Source organism: Miniopterus schreibersii (genome assembly GCF_964146895.1).
Source record: "Miniopterus schreibersii genome assembly, chromosome: 3".
NCBI lineage: Eukaryota > Metazoa > Chordata > Mammalia > Chiroptera > Miniopteridae > Miniopterus > Miniopterus schreibersii.
Genome location: NC_138103.1, coordinates 12,197,389 through 12,216,082, shown reverse-complemented (window position 1 = coordinate 12,216,082; position 18,694 = coordinate 12,197,389). Strand labels below are relative to the sequence as shown.

The window sequence follows — 18,694 nt, the reverse complement described above, 5'->3', positions numbered from 1 at the left end:
TCTACTTCTTCCACTAATTACTGAAAGAAAGTGCATCATAATATCCCACTATGAATATGAACTTGTCTATTTCTTCATATAATTCTGTCTACATATGCTCTATATATCATGTTATTATGTTCATATAAATTTAGAATTATCTTTTATTATTGAGAATGACCCTCTTTATTCTAGTGAAGCTTTTTATTTTAAAGTATGTTTGTTTGATATTAATATTGCTACACCAGTTGTCCTAATAGTATTATAATGGTATATAATTTTTCATAATTTTCCTTTTGGTCTTTATTTACCCCTATGTTTTAGATGTGTCTCTTGTTCTTAGCATGTATCAGATTTTGTTGCTATTCAGTGTGATAATCTTTGTCTTGTAGCTGGAGCGGTTGACCCTCTTACCTTTAATGTAATTATTGATCTGTGTTACTGTGATGGGCTTTCTATTCATCTCCCTTGCTCTTTGTTTCTTTATTTTTTGCCTTGGTTTAGTTTGGTTGAGTTTCTTTTTTTTTTTCCCAACAAACTGAGTATTTATTGAGTGCCAGGCACTGTTTTGAACACCACTAAAAGAAAAAAAGGCAGAAGATGCAAATTCTGAGGGAGAAAAAAGGGGAAGTTGAGGAAGAAAGCTGAGGGAACTGAGAAGCCTGAGTGACAGGGCGTGGCCTTAGACCTCCTCTTCTGCGGTGGCATCCTGGCGCTGTTGGCCCTTTGAGACGAGGTCATTCATATTGCTCTTAGCCTCAGTGAACTCCATCTCATCCGGGCCCTCACCCATGTACCAGTGGAGGAAGGCCTTCTGGCAGAACATGCAGTGCGCTGCTCTGAGATGTGCTTGAACAGCTCCTGGATGACTGTGCTGTTGCCAGTGAAGGTGACTGCCATCTTTAGGTCATGGGGCGGGATGTCTCAGACAGCTGTCTTGAAATTGTTGGGGATCTATTCCACAAAGTGGCTGCTATTCTTGTTTCGCACATTGAGCATCTGCTCATCCACCTCCTTCCTGGACATCTGCCTACAGAAGACAGCAGCCACAGTGAGGCACCGGCCATGGCAGGGGTCACAGGCAGCCATCATGTTATTGGCATTAAATACCTGCTGGGTGAGTCTGGGTATAGTGAGGGCCCAATACTGCTGGCTCCCACAACTGGTTAGAGGGGCAAAGCCAGGCATGAAGAAGTGGAGGCCTTGGGAGGGCACCATTTTGACTGCTAGTTTGCAGAGGTCAGTACTGAGCTGACTAGGGAAGTGGAGGCAGGTGATGACACCACTCATGGTGGCTGAGTCGAGGTGGTTCAGGTCGCCATAGGTTGGCATGGTCAGCTTCAGGGTGTGGAAGCAGATGTCCTAAAGGGCATCATTATCAATGCATTAGGTCTCAACAGTATTCTCTACCAACTGATGGACAGAGAGGGTGATGTTGTAGGGCTCAACCAGTGTCAGACATTTTGGGTGAAGGTACCACACTCAAGATGTTCGTGATGTGGCCAGGATACTCTTCACAGATCTTGCTGATGAGCAGGGTGCCCATTCCAGAGCCTATGCCCCAGCCCAGCGAGTGGATCAGCTGGAAGCCTGTAGGCAGTCACAGCTCTTAGCCTCCTTCTGCACCATATCCAGGACTGAGTCAACCAGCTTGGCCCACTTTATATAGTGGCCCTTGGCCCAGTTGTTGCCTGCCCTAGACTGACCAAAAACAAAGTTATTTGGTTTAAAGATCTGGCCAAAAGGACCTGAGCAAACAGAGTCCATAGTCCCAGGTTCTAGATCCACCAAGATAGCACGAGGAACATATTTTCAACCTGTGGCTTCATAGTAATACATGGAGATGCAATCCAGCTGCAGGTCGCTGTCTGTGTGGTAGGTGCCAGTGGGGTCAATGCCATGGTCATCTCCCAGAACTTGGAACGAATCTGGTTGCCATACTGGCCAGCCTGGATGTGCACAGTTTCCCTCATGCTTCAAATTAAAATGTGTTGCTTGCCTCAATGTGTGTGCGGGGCAGGAAATACGTAATTTTTTTCTTTGCTGCTGCTCACAGGCTTGTAGAATGAGACATGCCCTGGAGGCTGGAGCAGCTAGGTCCAAACACACAGGAAGCTTCAAGGTTGAGTATTTTATATTTTATTTTGTTCCTCTGTTAGTTTGATAGTTATTTGGGGGATTTTTTTTGGTTTTTTTTTTAGTGACTGTGTTCTAAAATTACAATATGCAACGTTGACTTATCACCATCAAATAGAAATTAATCTTCTCCTAGAAAAATCAAGGAATTTAGAATATTTACATTTCTCCCATATTAGGTGCTTTTATTGTTTTGAATTTTCTTTTTCTATATATCATAAGCCCCAAAAGATATTATTTGGATTTATCCTTGCATTTAACATTTCATTTCTTCTTCTATCCCCAACCTCCTCTCTTGAACAATTTTTCTTCTACTTGAAGAACATCCTAAAATATCCTTTAATGCAAGATTTTTCACTGGGTACAAGTCTAGGTTGGCAAGTTCACTGTTGTCCATGTTGCTTAATTTTTTTCCAACACATCAAAGATATAATTCTACTACTTCTGGCTTCCATTGTTACAGCTGAAAAGTCAGCAAACCTTGCATTTTATAAAGTCATCGTTTGTTTTTTCTTTGACTACTTTTAACAATCTTTGCTTTGGGGGTTTTTGTATTAGGTATGGATTTCTTTTTATTTATCCTTCTTGAGATATATTTGGCTCCTTCAATTTGTAGATTGATGGGTTTCATCAAGTTTGGGAAGTTCTCAGATTGTTTATTCAAATATTGCTTCTGCCTCATTCTTTCTCTCCTCTCTTTCTGAAACTCCAATTAAACATATGTTAGACATTCTTTCTGAATAATTTATCTTAGCTATTCTGTTCTTTTGTCTCTTCATACTTCCCTCTTGAGTGTTTTATTCAGAGTATTAACTCAAAGTTAACCATAAAACTTAAGCTCTGTATGTCAAAGGTTACACAATTATGAGGGAAGTTACTGACCACACACATCTTTACATCTTCACCTAAGAAGGGAGCAAGTCAGTGAGGAGAATGTGGAGGTAACAGTCAGGCACACGGGACCTTATCAGAATCACTCAGTCTTCTCCTTAAGCCACTAGTGACTCTCAACTGGTGCATCAGTGGCCTTGGCTAGCAATACTTCCTTCCTGTAGCCATGAGGCTGGAGTATCCTCACAGTCTGTGTGTTGTGGCCTGCAAAATACCCAGTTCAATAATCTCCAGAGAGATGCAGCGAAGTGGTTGCTCAGTGTACAATGGCATTAGAGTCAGCTGAGGTTTTATGCTAAAATTTCTACTAGGATTAGAGGTTATATTAGCCAGGAATATTAGTATTTATTTATTTATTTATTTATTTATTTATTTATTTATTCTTCCTTAGCTCTATCTCAAATGCAAACCACTTTTTTACATTGATTTATTTTTCAAAGAGTTTTCTCAAGAACATCATATTGGAAAACAAGTTTTACATAAACATGTTTATGATCTTTTGTAAGAACAAGGTATTTACAATTTAACAAAGTGAGGTAAAAACACACTATCAAGCCTAGCCAGGCGTGGCTTAGCAGTGGAGCATCGACCTAGGATCCAGGCGATTGGGGTTCGATTCCGGGTCAGGGCACATGCCCGGGTTGTGGGCTAGGCAGCCGATCAATGACTCTCTCATCATTGATGTTTCTATCTCTCTCTCTCCCTCTCCTTTCCTCTTTCTGAAATCAATAAAAATATATTTTTTAAAAAAACCAAAACACACACACACAAAAAAACACACTATCAAAAGAAGTTTACTTTTGGGGGGAAATAAGACATCCCTCGTAAATTTTGATACCACACACAGAACTTCCGTTGTACTAATTCTCTCTTTAGCTGTGTTTAATTTCCTGTTAGACTCTTCTGTTGAGTTTTCCATTTTGATCATGATATATTCTTTTAGATCTAAAATTCCTATTTCTTTTTCAAAACTTTTCATAACTTTTCAGAATATCCCACTTTCCTGCCAAAATTTCCAAGATCTGTTTTTATCTTGAATATAGCAAACAGAATTGTTTTCATAGTCTGTGCCTGATTCTAATATCTGGGAATCCTGTGGATCTATTTTTGTGGTTTGTTTTCCTGTTGGCTCTTGTGATTACTATAAAGTCATCTTATGAGCCTGATTATCTCTGTGCTGGCCATTGTATTTGAAATATTATTTGTAGGATAATCTGGTGCCTGCAGTGATGCTATTTTATGCCAGAGAGGGTTTTTATTTTTATTTTTTTCCGGTGCCTGGGGACATTATCAATGTGGGACCTCCTTAATCCTACTTCAGGACTGAGTATTGTGTGGGCTACTTGATGTAGCTAGGCTACAGTCGTGCAGCAGCTTTTTTTCATAGCCCCATGAAGCTGGAAAGCATGCAGTTCAGATTCTTGTCTCTCTCTTCAGATCAGCAAACAGTCCTGATGCTGCTGGACAAAAGAACATCCACAATGTGGAACTCACCTCTGGAGATGTTTGTCCTTCTTGGATATTGGCCCAGGTCTCTGCTGTTTTTCACATTTTGTCTAACTTTTTTAGTTGTTCTACTGGCCAGGTTGGTACCAATTATCTATATCATCATTACTGGAAGTAGAAGTACCCACCTCACTTTTCTTTAAGCAAATTTTTTTGTGCCTATTGTTTGTAAGTTACTATTTTAGAGACATCAAGTATTCAAAGAGAAATAAAGAAGAAATCCTTATCCTAAAGGAGCTTAGAGCATCCTTGGGAAGATACCTGGCATTTGACTTATCTACAAGCCAGAGACTGGGACATGCATTGATGCTGTAATACAGGGAACATGGGAACCTAGAGGGCTCCTGGGAAGGTGCAGTCCACTGGATATTCTTGCAGAATAAACCAGTGTTCTGTTACATTGCTGTAGATTGCTGTACTCATTCATTATGTGCCGATTCTTGTTAGTTCTAAATTTTCAGGGCGCCATTTTTTTTCTTTTCTAATTCTCACATCCTATGCGTGGCTCAGGGGGGAATCTATACCCCTTATCTGTGCACTTATTATAATAAGAAAGTCCTTTATTGTATGCCTTGTCTGGCTCAGGCAGGTCCTTTCACAGACCCAGTGGTAGCTGGAAGGATAACGAGATCCCCCTCATCCCAACTGAGAAGGGAGCCACTGACCCACCAAAATCCTTTTCCTTTAAATGGCTTTATTGAGGTACTATTCACATACCATACAGTTCACTCACATTAAGAGTGTACAGTTCAGTGGCTTTTAGTATATTCACAAAGTTGTGCATCCATTACCACAATCAACATTACGACATTTTTATTACCCCAAAAAGAAACATCAGACCCTTAATCATAATTTCCCTGATCCTCCCAATCCCCAATTCCCACTCTAGGCAACCACTTATCTACTTTCTGTCTCTATGGATTTGCCACTTCTGGACATTTCATATAAATAGAATCATACAATATTTGTCCTTTGGGGTCTGGCTTCTTTCACTGAGCATCATGTTTGCAAGCTTCATCCATGCTGTAGCATGTGTCAGCATTTCACCCCTTTTTATGATGTCTGTATCTGCGAGTGTGCAACTTGACTGCCGCTGCTTCGCTAGGCCTTGCTTGCTCTCTCTCGGCATGGCAGCCGCTCTACCTACCAGAGCAGTGCCTGTGCCCTGTTTTATAGCATCAGCCAGCCCCATTTGTTTGTATTTATAGCACACATACCTCTCCCTTTCCCCTAATTTTCTGGGTACCCCACATAAGTGCCGGGTGCTGGACCATTTGACAAAGCCACCTGTTACAGATCAGCTTGCTGGGCCTGGCTCCTCCCTTCCTCAGGTAACTTATTTTCCAGACCTACTAGCTTAACTTACATTTCCAAAAATGTCAGGTTTCAGCCATGGGTCCAGTTTAAGGCCAAATCTAGGCCCCAAACTAGGGTTCCCCTACTGGAAAATTGGGACAGTGCAGTAGGTGCCAAGGAGAGTATGTGTCCAGGGTACCCACTGGACTCAGACACAAACTTGAGTCCAGATGCTGCATATAGTATGCTGCCTGGGTTAGGGCTAGCTCAAGGCCTGGAGGGGCCAACTGACAGGGTGGATCTCAGGGCTCTCAGTGGAGTGGGGCTGAGAAGGTGGCACCAGAGGCCTCCTTTCTCTGCTCTTGGTCCATTACCAGAGGTGCTTTGGAGTCTTGCAAGAGCCAAGGGGATGTGGTGATGGTATGTGATAGAACTTGTTTGATCACTTCCAGCCATGCAATTAAGGATAGACTGATGCTGTGGGGACTCCACAGCCAGCTGCCTCTCTCCACAGTACAGGAACAAATGCTCTGACTCCCAAGCTTTGGATGATCCATTTGTAAAAGGGGAATAATAAAAACAGAGTCTACTTCCCAGGGCTGTTGAGAGGATTAAACAAGATAATGTGTGGAAAGCTCTTGGCTCAGCCTTGGCACATGGTAAGTTTTCAGAGGACATCAGCTGTCAGAGCTTATTGTCACCATTCAGCGGGGTGGCCCATTTTCATACTCTTATGTTGGTGCTGGCCTAGGAACATTTTTATGGGGCTGGCCTGCTTTCCATTACTATTTGCCTCATCAAGGAATGTCATGATCCCATAAATATTGACTCTTTAATGGCCTTCAGTTTGCCCTCTGCAAGTCAGATTCCTGGATGTGGAGGGAGGGAGGGGGGAGGGAGGGAGGGAGGGAGGGGGAGTCAAGGCCCTTGGAGGAGGCAGGACAAGTACCTCCTCTGGTCAGGGGAGAGCAGGGCCCACCTGCATCAGACTTACCAACATCCCAACATGGCCAGTCATGTGTATTTGCCCTGGAATCATTTCTACACTCCCAAGATGTGTCTCATGATATAAGTAGGTAAAGTATTGTTACCGTGGGAGATCGTATATGTCATGGTTTACCTGTGGGCTGGTTGGAAGTGTTGAGTAGTAAACGGAAGACAAAAGCTCCCATCAAGGTTCATGGCTGGACGCCTGCTGGCACTTGTGGAGGGATAGAGAGAAGTTCATAAAGGGAAAGAAGAGGCCACTAGCTAGCAAGAGTGTGACTAAGGAAGCAGAAATTCTGGACCCTGGTCCTAGCTCCACCTCCTACGAAGAAGTCAACCCCCAGTGCCTGTAACTCTCAGCATATTTTCTACAAAGCAGCTCTGCTCTCACCTGACCCCCCAACAAATCAGCCTGCCAGCCTGTATTTGGGGTGCCGAGGCTTACTGTGCCACTTCACAGAACAAGATGTCCGCATTCCTGTTCATCTGCTGTTTGCCACTAAGTCTTTATGTTTAACTCAGAGGTGGAACAGAGAGTCCATGCACCTGTACAGGGATATATGAATGCACATAAACACATATGCAGCATTTAAGAGCTTCTATGTTTCATGAGTCATGTGGGCCAAACATGATTCTATGCCTTATTTAGAACCCTACAGTAGATAGGACTCTGCGGTTTTCACTGGGGCTAGCCTTAGGCAAGTCATTAAACATCCATGTGCCTCAAAGTGAGTAAAAACCATAAATACATAGTGAGGTGATGACCAAGGTACCCATCATGGGTTCCCATCCCCACCTGGGCACTCCGCAGCCAGCCTATGGCCACCCACCCCAGGACACAAAGGCAGGCATCTCTACTCTCATGGAGTCCTACATAGAGTTCCCACTGGGTGCCAGCTTTCTTAGTGGCTGCTGTTTGGGGGAGGCTGACATGGGTGATGGGGTCTGTGTTTCCCTCCCATACACCCTATGTTGCTCTCAGCACCAACTCTACAGGCCAGTGGCAGGTGGGGGCTATTCATCCCATTGCCCCTTCTGAGGGGCCTCTGGAGGCCTAGAGACAATGCAACAGAGATCCCTGCCCTCCAGGAGCTCAGAGTTTGTTCTTACTATTGCCATAGAAATAGAAGCCTGGGCCCGGGCGGGCATGGCTCAGAGGTTGAGCGTCGACCTAGGATCCAGGCGATCAGGGTTCAATTCCCGGTCAGGGCACATGCCTGGGTTGTGGGCTCGATCAATGACTCTCTCATCATTGATGTTTCTGTCTCTCTCTCTTCCTCTCTCTGAAATCAATAAAGATATTATATATATATATATATATGAAAAGAAATAGAAGCCTGGGATGCTGCAGTGGTTTCAGTTGGAGCCCCCCAAAAGATATGTCCACTTAGAATCCCAAAATGTGACCTTATTTGGAATAAGGATCTCTGCAGATGTCATTAGGGTAAGGATCTCAAGATGAGATCATTCTGAGTTATCCGTGACAGCCCTGAATCCGATGACAAGTGTTCTTACAAGAAAAAAGAATTTTGAGACATACACGGGAAGTGGCTGTGTGAAGACCTGAAGACAGAGACAGGGATTACAGTGATGTGGCTGCAAGCCAGGAACTACCAGAAGCTCTAAGAGTCAGGATGGATTCTCAGTTAGAGCCTCTGGAGAGAGCATGACCCTGCAACACCTTGATTTTAGATTTCTGGCCTCCAGAACTGCAAGACAGTAAATTTTTGTTGTGTTAAACCCAACATTTCTATTTTTTTTAACCAGTTTGTGGTAAATTGTTGTGGCAGGCCCAGGAAACGAATCCAAGTGCTGTTGTTGAAGGCTGGGCTCTCAGGGAGGCAGACTCTGAGATGGAGATGAGCATGCAGGAGGTGTATTGGGTGCTCTTGTGGGAACGTAAAGAAGCAGGACCAGGCAGAGGGAGAAGTTAGGCTGGATGTCAGGATGGCCCTTCAGAGTAGGGTTGTGGTGAGCAGCTAAGCCTTCTACACCTGCATCTATCACCTAGGACACAAGACCCCCAGGAAGGAAACATGACCTTGGATGAGGCAAGTCTCCTCAGCTAAGGGCAATTCCCAGAGCATTCCCACAGTTGAGGGACTAGATTCATCAGGCCTGAAAAGGATGGGAGGTAGGGAGTCATTGAAGTATCCCTGCAGCCCTGATCACTGTTTGGGCAACAATGGGCAGAGGGCTCTCCTACTTCAGGAGGAAGAGGGCTGCCTCACCCTGATCCAATGCAGCCTGGAATACAGCATCCACTTTGTGTCAGTCCCAGCCCAACTGTCAGCATTAGGTTCCAGGATCATCTAGTTCATGGACATCTCCTGCCAGGGGACCCACCTGAGTCACAGTGAGTTATAGTCCCGGGGACTTAAGAGGGGCCTCAGCGCATAATCCTGTTCCCCAGGCCTGGTCCCTCTTGTAGCTGACCATGTGAAGTCTTGGTCAGCTTGGCAGCAATATCGCCAATTACGTATGCTTGCGGTGGAGGCTGATGGTGTGTCGCCCAGCGAGGATTATCCAATGCACCGAGCACATGTCAGGATAATCTTGTTACAAACGTGTTTGCTCTCAGCTCCCCTACACGCTTGGTCTCCGTCCTGTGTTGTGAGGCCATTTGTTCTTAACGTGGGGTGAGATCCCTGCACATGGCTCCGCGGGACCTGGTGGAGCCCCGGCGGTGACTGAGCAGAGCTCAGCAGCACCTTGACGTCTTGACTCGGCCCACTGCAGGCCTTGCAGTAGGTGTCTAGCCGACTCCTTTGGCCTTTCCTGAAAGCTGATGAGGTCCCACAGTAGGTTTTAATCCTTAACTGACACTGGTTCCTTCGGTCATTGAGTTTCTCTCACGAGTTTTTAAAACTTAATTTTCTAAAATTATCCAAGTGAAACACGAATCTGTGTTGTCTTTTTTCCCCCCCTCTGGTTTTTGACCCAAGCACAGAGTATTGAGTGACTCACGCTCTTTGGTGGTCGGTTCCACCTCAGCATCAGTCCGCGCGAGGCCTCTCTTTAATTTTCTGGACACAGCGCGACCTGCGGGCCGAGCGGACGCCCCGCCTCCCACCCCTGCTGCTGCCGCGGCTTCCGCTCACCCCGCCCAGAGAAACCGGATGTGGGCGTGGCCAAGATGGCGGCTCTGGCCCGGCGCAGCCAGGACCCCAAGCTTCTGGGGCAGGGGCCAAGCATGGAGGCCTGTTGCTAGGAAACAGAAATTCCTAGGCCACCTTTCTCGCAGAGGCTCTGACTTGACAGATCTCTGGCTTCAGTTACTCCAGCCTGTGGAAGTGGCAGGAAGCAAATAGAACGCCGAGCCGGGCCAAAAATCCCAAATCTGGCAGACAAAAGTGGATGATTACTCATATTCTGCGCTCTCTCCCATGCCAATAAGAAGCGGCCTGTTGAAGATGTGCAGCCTCCAGAAGGGATATTCTCCCCAGTGGCCAACTCAGATGTTTCCATAGTGGACCACACGACCAGGGGTCTAGAGAACAGGGCCATGGGAAGTCCTTGCAGAGAGCAGAACCGGGTGGGGGTGGACACCGGGATGTCCCTAAGCTGGACTGGTGACCATTCTTTCCCAATCTCCGTCCTCCGAGTGAGTTATTTGGGGTGGTTTTACCGACCTCTTTCTGGAATACCCTATTCATGTGCTGGAGTTGGTTGAATTCATCCTTCAGCAGCAGGTGGCCAGATCATGAGGACTGGCATCCCAGACCTAGCAGAAAGGACAGCAAATCACCCAGAGATTACAGTCTTAGAGTGGGATACTGTGACTGGATAAAACTCTTGACTTGTCTGCTCTGGGAGAGAGAATAAACACATTTTACGTATATAAATGCATTTTTGTAGCTGTAAGGAAGGAGGGTGTGTAAGGAGAGAGGGCGTGTGTGGCTACTGGGCATTCCGAAAGGGGTAGAGGAGAGCTCTGTCCTCAGACTTGGACCCCTTTGCTCATGTGTGGTCACTGATTCCTGATTTTCCTTTGCAGACCCGTCGCTCCACCATCCTCTGCTCAGATGAGGCTGAGGAAGTGAATCAGGATAAAACTCTTCTGGGTATCACACTCTCCCAACACAAGGCCCATCGAAACTCAAGGAGGCTTTTGCTGGGACTTCTGGGAAAGAGCCTCCAGCTACTAGCGTTGGACCTACCGCCTCGGTCCTGCTACCACATGAAGCCAGCATAAGCAGGGCCAGAGAGAAGCCAAGTTTTGATTGTATTATTTGAAATCCTGAAGCCAGAGGCATCTGAAGCCAGACCTACTTACAGACTCAGGCCTGGCTATATCATTTGCAGGGTCTGATACAAAATAAAAATATGGACCCCTTGTTCCAAAGTCAGGAGCAAAGTACCATTAAAAGTACTAAAATATGAAACTTTTTTCTTTCTTCTGGGGTTTCTCTCAACTTCTTGTGGTATTTTTTAAATTTGCTATTAAATGTCATTCTAAATCAAACGAAATTAAAATTGTAAATTATTACCATGAATTTCACCCTCATCTCTACATTGTACAATGCCAGTTTTAAACGCAGATATGAACATTTAACTTGTATGTGAAACTACCAAAATTACACAATTTGTATTACATAGCCTGGCACATGCATATATTTTGTTCTTACTAGAACAGTAGAAATACTGCTCAAAAGCTAACTCAGCTCTCTTATTTCACTTCTTGACAGGAGCACTACCTATGGACACCCCCAGCCTCCAGCTTATTGATTCACAAGGAAGGATAGGAAGGAGCAGCAGCCACGGCTGCTCTGTCTGTCCCTTTCCACCTCCATCCGCCCTTCCAGCATAGCTGGTGGGCAGATGCAAGGATATGACCCGCAATTATGAAAGGTAGGAGACAGCTCCTTGATTGTTCTGTTTCTTAGAACACCATTGCCTTTTTTCTGCATTTGAAGCAAGTTCTCGTTCAGATGAAGGTGTGGTCTCTTGGAGGTGTCAGTGCCACCTAGTTACTCAGTCACGGACATAAAATACTTACCTTCTGTTCACTTTGAATCTTGCTGGAATTCTGTACATCGTGGGTCCCCTGAATTCTGTGCTCGTGGGACATCTTCACGCTTTATGTGAGTGAGCAGTAAGGGTCAACAGACAGGGGTGTTACACATATTTCCTCTATCCGGTCATGTTCTGTTGTCCCACCGGACTTCACTTACAAGGTTCAGAGGCATTATTCAGAATTACCAGTGAGCCCTGGCCGGGTGGTTGGTTGATTGGAGTGTCGTCCCACACGCCAGAAGGTTGTGAGTTTGATTTCTGGTCAGGGCACATACCTAGATTGCAGGTTTGATCCCTGGTTGGGACACTTACGAGAGGCAACCAATTGATGTTTCTCGCTGTCTTCTCTCTCTAAAATCAATAAAAGCATATTCTTGGTTGAGGATTTTTTAAAAAGAATTGCCAGCCCAGCCAGAGTGGCTCAGTGGTTGAGCATTGACCTATGACCCAGGAGATTGCTGTTGGATTCCTGGTCAGGACACATGCCTGGTTTGTGGGCTTGATCCCCAGTAGGGGGCGTGCAGGAGGCAGCTGATCAATGACTCTCATCATTGATGTTTCTCTCTCCCTCTCCCTTTCTCTCTGAAATCAATTTTTTTTTTTAAATTTTCAAAAAAAAAGAAAAAAAGAACTGCCAGTGACAGCAGAGCATTGCTCCAAGCACGGAGCCCTCTGAGTAGAGGCTGCATGCCCCTGAAGCCAGTCCTGCCCAGACTTTACAGCTTATGTGAGCCCATAACTCCCCTTTGGTTAAGTCAGCTTGGCTGTGTTTTCACTTGCTTACAACGAAAAGAACCCTAATGTCTCTCAAACATAGTTCTGTTTAATATTCATTCATTCAGCAAGCACTTTCTGTCTGGCTTCATGATGAGGGCAGTCAGTGTTGTGGTTGCAGTGAGCTTGGGCAGCAGACTCAAGGTGGGATACAGAGGCTTGGCCACCTGACTCTCCCTGCAGGATTTGCCTCACATGGAAGCAGATGCCACCTTAAACCTTTTTAAAACTTGAGTGGAGGTGGAGGGCAGGAATTTGTTGGGGAGGTGGAAGAGGGCTAGGGGGTGGGGGAGAAGAGCAGCAGATGAAACTGGAGGAGGTAATTGTGGTTTGGGGAAGACAGCAAATGGAGGCTGTAGCAGTTTGGTACAACTGCCACACAGTTAGCATGTAGGGCAACGATTGTCAAGAACATCCAAAGACAGGTAGACAGGGCCTTGTGTTCTGTACTTAAGATTTTAGATGTTATCTTGCAGGCAACTAGAAGAGTCTGAAGTGATACCATTATAATAACCAGGTGATTAAGGACTTTTAAACATTTTTATTTGTTTGTTTGTTTGAAGTATCTTTCTGGAAGTGGTGCATAGGATGAATTGGAACAAGTAAGAAATAAGATGAGGACACTGTTATAAGGGTCCTGAGTAGATATGAGATCCTTCGTAGTGGCAACAGGGCTGGAGAGAAAATTGATTCAGTGTGGGGTGAGGGGGGCAGGGTAATCTAGGACCCTCCTGTGTCTCTGGCTTGAACACCTGGGTAGATGCACTAAGCCAGGAAATACAGGTGCAGGTCTGGGGTCAGGTTGGGAGCCAGGGAAAATGGACAGGCTGGACAAGTTAAGTTAAAGGTGTTGTGGGTCAGCCAGGTGGAGATGCCTGATAAGCATTTATTTGCACAGGTCTAGGCCGTGGAAGGAAGGTGAGAGTTTGGGAGTCTCCAGCAAATAAGTGAGAGTTGAAACCATAGGTGGTTAAGATTATCTAGATAATAAGAAGAGAGGAGAACTGAGTTCGGAGGCCTGGGTATGCCAGTTTTCTAAAATTTTCCCTCTTTAAATTAAATTTTTATTTTTATCTAAAATATACATAAACATAAAGAGTAAAGGAATTCTGTAAGATTTGTTTCAAAAACGGTTGTTCCCTGCCCACGCACCTCACTTTTAACTTTTAGTTACTTTCCCTCCATTATTTACTTCCCTGTCACTACATATAATATGCTTACATTCCCTCCTCTTAGCTTTTAAGTTAGAGACACTTTCTATTGTGGAAGATGAGCGTTTCACTTTCACCCACCTCCTCCAACACATGTTCTCTCTCATGCACACTTCCTTTGCCCTTATCCTCCAAAATTAGATATGGGGGGGGGGTTGGTTAGATCAATGTTGGGGTTTTACTTTATTATGACTATGTAGCACACTATCAACCTCTGAGCCACATAGATGCTGTGATTACTTTTTCTTTCCTGAGCAACATTTTCTATCCAAGAAAGTTATTGTCTTGTCATTTATTATTTGTTTTGTTTTGGTTTTGGCTTAGTTTCCTTTTTCTGTTTTTTTTTTTTTTAATTTATTGATTTGAGAGAGAGAGAGAGAGAGAGAGAGAGAGAGGGAGAGGCTCCACTTATTTATGCATTTATTGGTTGATTCTTGTATGTGCCCTGACCAGGGATCAAACCCACAAGCTTGGCGTATTAGGACAATGTTCTAACCAACTAAGGTACTGGGGGCCAGGGCAGTTTTCTTTGGTTTTATCAGTAATACAACCGCAAACTGTCTTCCAGGTAGGAAAAAATCTCCTCTCAATATGTTCAAACACACTTTTAAAGTCATTTGCATCTTTAGGAAATCTCCCCCAGAGTCCACTGGCTTCTTTGGCTAAACTGGCTGAATAGCAGCCACCCTGGGACCTCCTATCACCCTCACTGAGGCAGCAGAATTCTAAGAATGACCTCAATGAATCTGTCCCTTGTATAAACTCCTCCCCTTGAACCTGGGCAGAACCTGTGATGATGATGAGATGTCACTTCTGTGATTATGTTACGTTACACATCAAAAGGGATGTTACAGGTATGATTAAGGTTTCTAATAGGGGAGAGTTCCCAGGTGGGCCTGACTTAATCACATAGCTCTTTCCAAGCAAAGAGTTTTCCTCGAGCCTGTGGTAGAAGAGGAAATCAGGGAGATTCCAAGAGGGATTCAATGTGAGGGACTGTGACATTGCAATATAATAAGAATTATACATTGGGCCTTCCTGGTTTCTGGCACAGAGCTCCTAAAACTCTTGTAATTTCCTGAGTGATAGGGGTGAGAGGATCATCTGTTGGTTTCATAATGAGCCTCTTGCAACCATACCTGAGTTTATGCTAATGAGGTGACTCTAGGTGGGCCTCTAGATAGTTTCAGGATGGGAGCTGGTTGCCAGAGGAACCAGCCCTGTGGTTAGAGAGTTGGAATTTTCAGTCCCACCCCTGCGACCTCTGGGGAAGGAATAAGGGCTGGGGGTTGAGTTAATCACAAACTGCCAGCATTTGATCAATCAGCCTATGTAATGGAACCTCCATAAAAACCCTAAATGAGCCCCCCTGGGCGTGGCTGAGTGGGTGAGCATCAACCTAGGATCCAGGAGATCTCGGTTTGATTCCTGATCAGGGCACATGCCCCGATTGTGTGCTCAATCTCCAGCAGGGGGTGTGCAGGAGGCAGCCAATCAATGACGACTCTCTCCGTCTCCCTTCCTCTGTGAAATCAATAAAGATATATTTAAAAAAACAAAAACAAAACCCTACATGACTGGGTTTGGAGAGTCCTGGGTTGGTAACACATCATGTACCTCTTCAACTGGCTGTTTTATTTGTATCCTTTATACTATTCTTTATAATAAACTGGTAATAGTAAGTAAAGTGTTCCCCTGAGTTCTGTGAGCCATTATAGCAACTTATCTAACCCAAAAAGGGGGTCATGGGAACCTTTGATTTGTAGCCAATCAGATGAAAGTGTGGGTAACCTGGGCACCCACTACCTGTGATTGGCATCTGAAGAGGGAGGCAGTCTTCTGGGACTAAGCCCTGAGCCTGTGGGATCTGTGCTAACTCTGTGTAGTGTCAGAATTAAATACCCAGTTGGTGTCCATAAAGAACTGGAGAATTGCTTTATGTGGAAAACACACATTTGGTGTCAGAAGTGTGAGTGGAGAGAGTTTCCCTTTAGAGATGTTATCTGTTGCTGAGATGGAGAGAGCAAGGATTTAACAGTGGTCTTTAGGAGCTAACAACAGCCAGCAAAACAATGGGGCCTTCAGTCCTACAACCACAAGGGACCAGATTCTGCCAATAACTGAATGACCTTGGAAGTGGATTCCTTCCCAGATCCTCCAGGTAAGAATGCAGCTCAGTTAAGACCTTGAATTCAGCCTTGAAAGATCCCAAAAGAGAACCTAGCCAAGCCCTCCCCTGAATTCTGACCTATGAAAGTGGGAGCTTAATGGGCATTATTTTAAGTTGCTAAGTTTGTGGTAATTGTCACACAACAACAGAGAATGGATACACCCATTCTGGGGGACCCCTTCACTTCATTCCTGAATAGCTGTACCCTGTGTCTCGTTTTACTGTATCCGGTGTCTCATTTCTGATTTACTCCCTGGTTTTAAGTTTGGCACATCCACCAGTGGCTTCCAAAGAAAGGTGCATGGGGACCAAATTTGCATGCCTAAAATTGCCTTTATTCTATACTTACACTTAATTGAAAGTTTAGCTGGATATAGACTTCTGGGTTAGAAACCATTTTCCTCCCGAATTTTGAAATTATTGCTTCTTGTCTTCTAGCTTCTAGTGTTGCTGTTGAGAAGTCCATTGTCATTCTGATAGTTGGCTCTTTCTCCCTACATTTTTAGAATCTTCTCTTTGTCCCAGTATTCTGAAACTACACAACGATGAGCCTTCATGTGTGTCTCTTTTCAATCATCAGGCTGGGAAGAGCCACCCTGAGACATGGGCAAAAGGGTTTTCTGTCCTAGGCCCTATTCTTCAAAGAGTCCCTCTCTGGTTATGCTCCAGCCATGCTTCTTCCCATAGGACAAAGAATCTATTGGGCAACTCGGAGCCCACACTCTGACAGTAACCTAGATACATACCTGGAAACCTGGAATTCCTTGCCCAAAGAGCCCAAAGCCCATCTCCAGGGCCCATTTGGTCGTCTTCCCTACATCTGTCCTGAAGACAGACCATACACTATTGTTTGCTTATGCTCTGGAGTGGCCAAGAAACAGCTCTTTGTGGGAGGTAGAGATGGAGCTTGGAGTGTCCATATGCATGCACATGAGGCCCTTCATGGTGTGGGACAATTCCAGGAGTTGGAAGAAAAGGGGAGCAGGTGAAGGTATGTGAGCAAGGGTCAGCAACCCCCACACTTCCATTTTCTGGAGCAGAACTCCAAAGAGCCTGAGTATTCTATGTTAGAACCTGGCCTTCCAGGTAGTTCTGAAGGTTTATTTGTCAAGGTAGGAGGATAGAACCTATTTTACTTATTAGTTTGTTAGCTTCATTTATAACTTTAAAATTTTTAGACATATAGCATATTGCCTTCATTTATACTCCTGCCCCAGACCCTACAAGTATTAGGAGTGGGCTTGGCACTGGGCACTGGTGAATATCCGTTCATCTGGAAATTAGTGTCTATCCATTGTGGGAAATTTTCTTGAGTTATTTCTTAGATGACTTCTTCTCTGCCACTTTCTCTGATCTTTCCTTCTGGAACTCTGGTTACTTGTATATTGGAATTTCTATGTAGGCTTTCTAATTTTCTTAGCTTTTCTTTCTTATTTCCCCTTCCTTCCTTCCTTCCTTCCTTCCTTCCTTCCTTCCTTCCTTCCTTCCTTCCTTCCTTCCTTCCTTCCTTCCTTCCTCCCTCCCTCCCTCCCTCCCTCCCTCCCTCCCCTCCCCTCCCCTCCCCTCCCCTCCCCTCCCTCCCTCCCTTCCTTCCCTCCCCTCCCTCCCCTCCCTCCCCTCCCTCCCCTCCCTTCCTCTCCTTTTTTGGCTGTTTTTCCTCCTCCAACCTTTCCATTTAAAATTGTTCATTTCTGCTATCATATTTTTCATTTCAAAAAGCTTTTTAAAGTCTTTTGAGCCCATCATCCTGATTACCAAAAAGGTTGTGTGTTCAATTCCCAGTCAGGGCACATACCTAGGTTTTGGGTTTGATCCCCCGGTCAGGGTACATACAGGAGGCAACCACCAATGTTTCTGTCTCACATTGATGTTCCTCTCTCCCTCTCTCTCTCTCTCTCTCTCGCTCACTTGCTCTCTCTCAAATCAATAAAAAAAAAAAAATCCTCCAATGAGGATTTAAAAAAATAATAATAATAATAATGGTAATAATGATAATAAAATCCTTCGAATGTTCCTTTTTAAAATACAATCTCTTCTTTTTATTTAATGTGCTATTTTCTCCCTTTATGGTCTATATTCCTTCCAGGTTGTTCTTTTTAAGTTTTTGTTTGTTTGCTTGCTTGATTTTCTTTTGGAGGTGTTGCAATTATAAGATGTGTTTCTCAAATGTCTGATTATCCTTGACCACCCACTCTTATTTGAGAGTGGGCTGCTAAAAGGCAGACTGTTAGCTCTGTGGGTGTAGGAGGGCCTTGTCACATTCACTGTTGTCCATCTGGCTGGAATTATTCAAGCAGAACCCCAGCTGTGAACACCTTTAGATCCGTTATCTTGGTCTGGTCAGAAGCCTCAGAGAAGACCTTCCCATCTCCTGCCTGGAGAGTCTGGACCTGAATGCCACTATCACAGGATCTGAGTCAGGGGAGAGCTGCTGGGATTCTCTGCATTCATTTGTAAAATTGCATTTAATCTTTCTGTTTTCAGTATCTGGCTTTTGCCCTTACAGCATCTGGTGTTCCCCAGTACAGAAGTCCTCTATTTGACTCTACCCAGCATCTGATTTCATTAGCTTAAACATGATATTTTTTAGTTTCATTTTTATCATAGCATTTATCAATAGTTTATTTCCTTTTATTGCTGAATAGTATTCCATTGCATGGATATACCCCATTTTGTCCAGTCCTTTAAGTCGTTTCCAATTTGGGGCTATTGTGAATAATGCTGCTAA

General features: G+C 44.6%; 1 pseudogene across 1 annotated transcript; it reads right to left on the bottom strand.

Annotated features, from left to right (window-relative positions):
• Nucleotides 1–661: 661 nt before the first annotated feature.
• Nucleotides 662–1,952, bottom strand: LOC308554494 (tubulin beta-5 chain pseudogene; annotated as a pseudogene). Its single transcript has 2 exons — nt 1,797–1,952; nt 662–1,727 (listed from the first exon to the last, which is right to left on the bottom strand). The product of its transcript is annotated as a tubulin beta-5 chain pseudogene (transcript).
• Nucleotides 1,953–18,694: the final 16,742 nt, after the last annotated feature.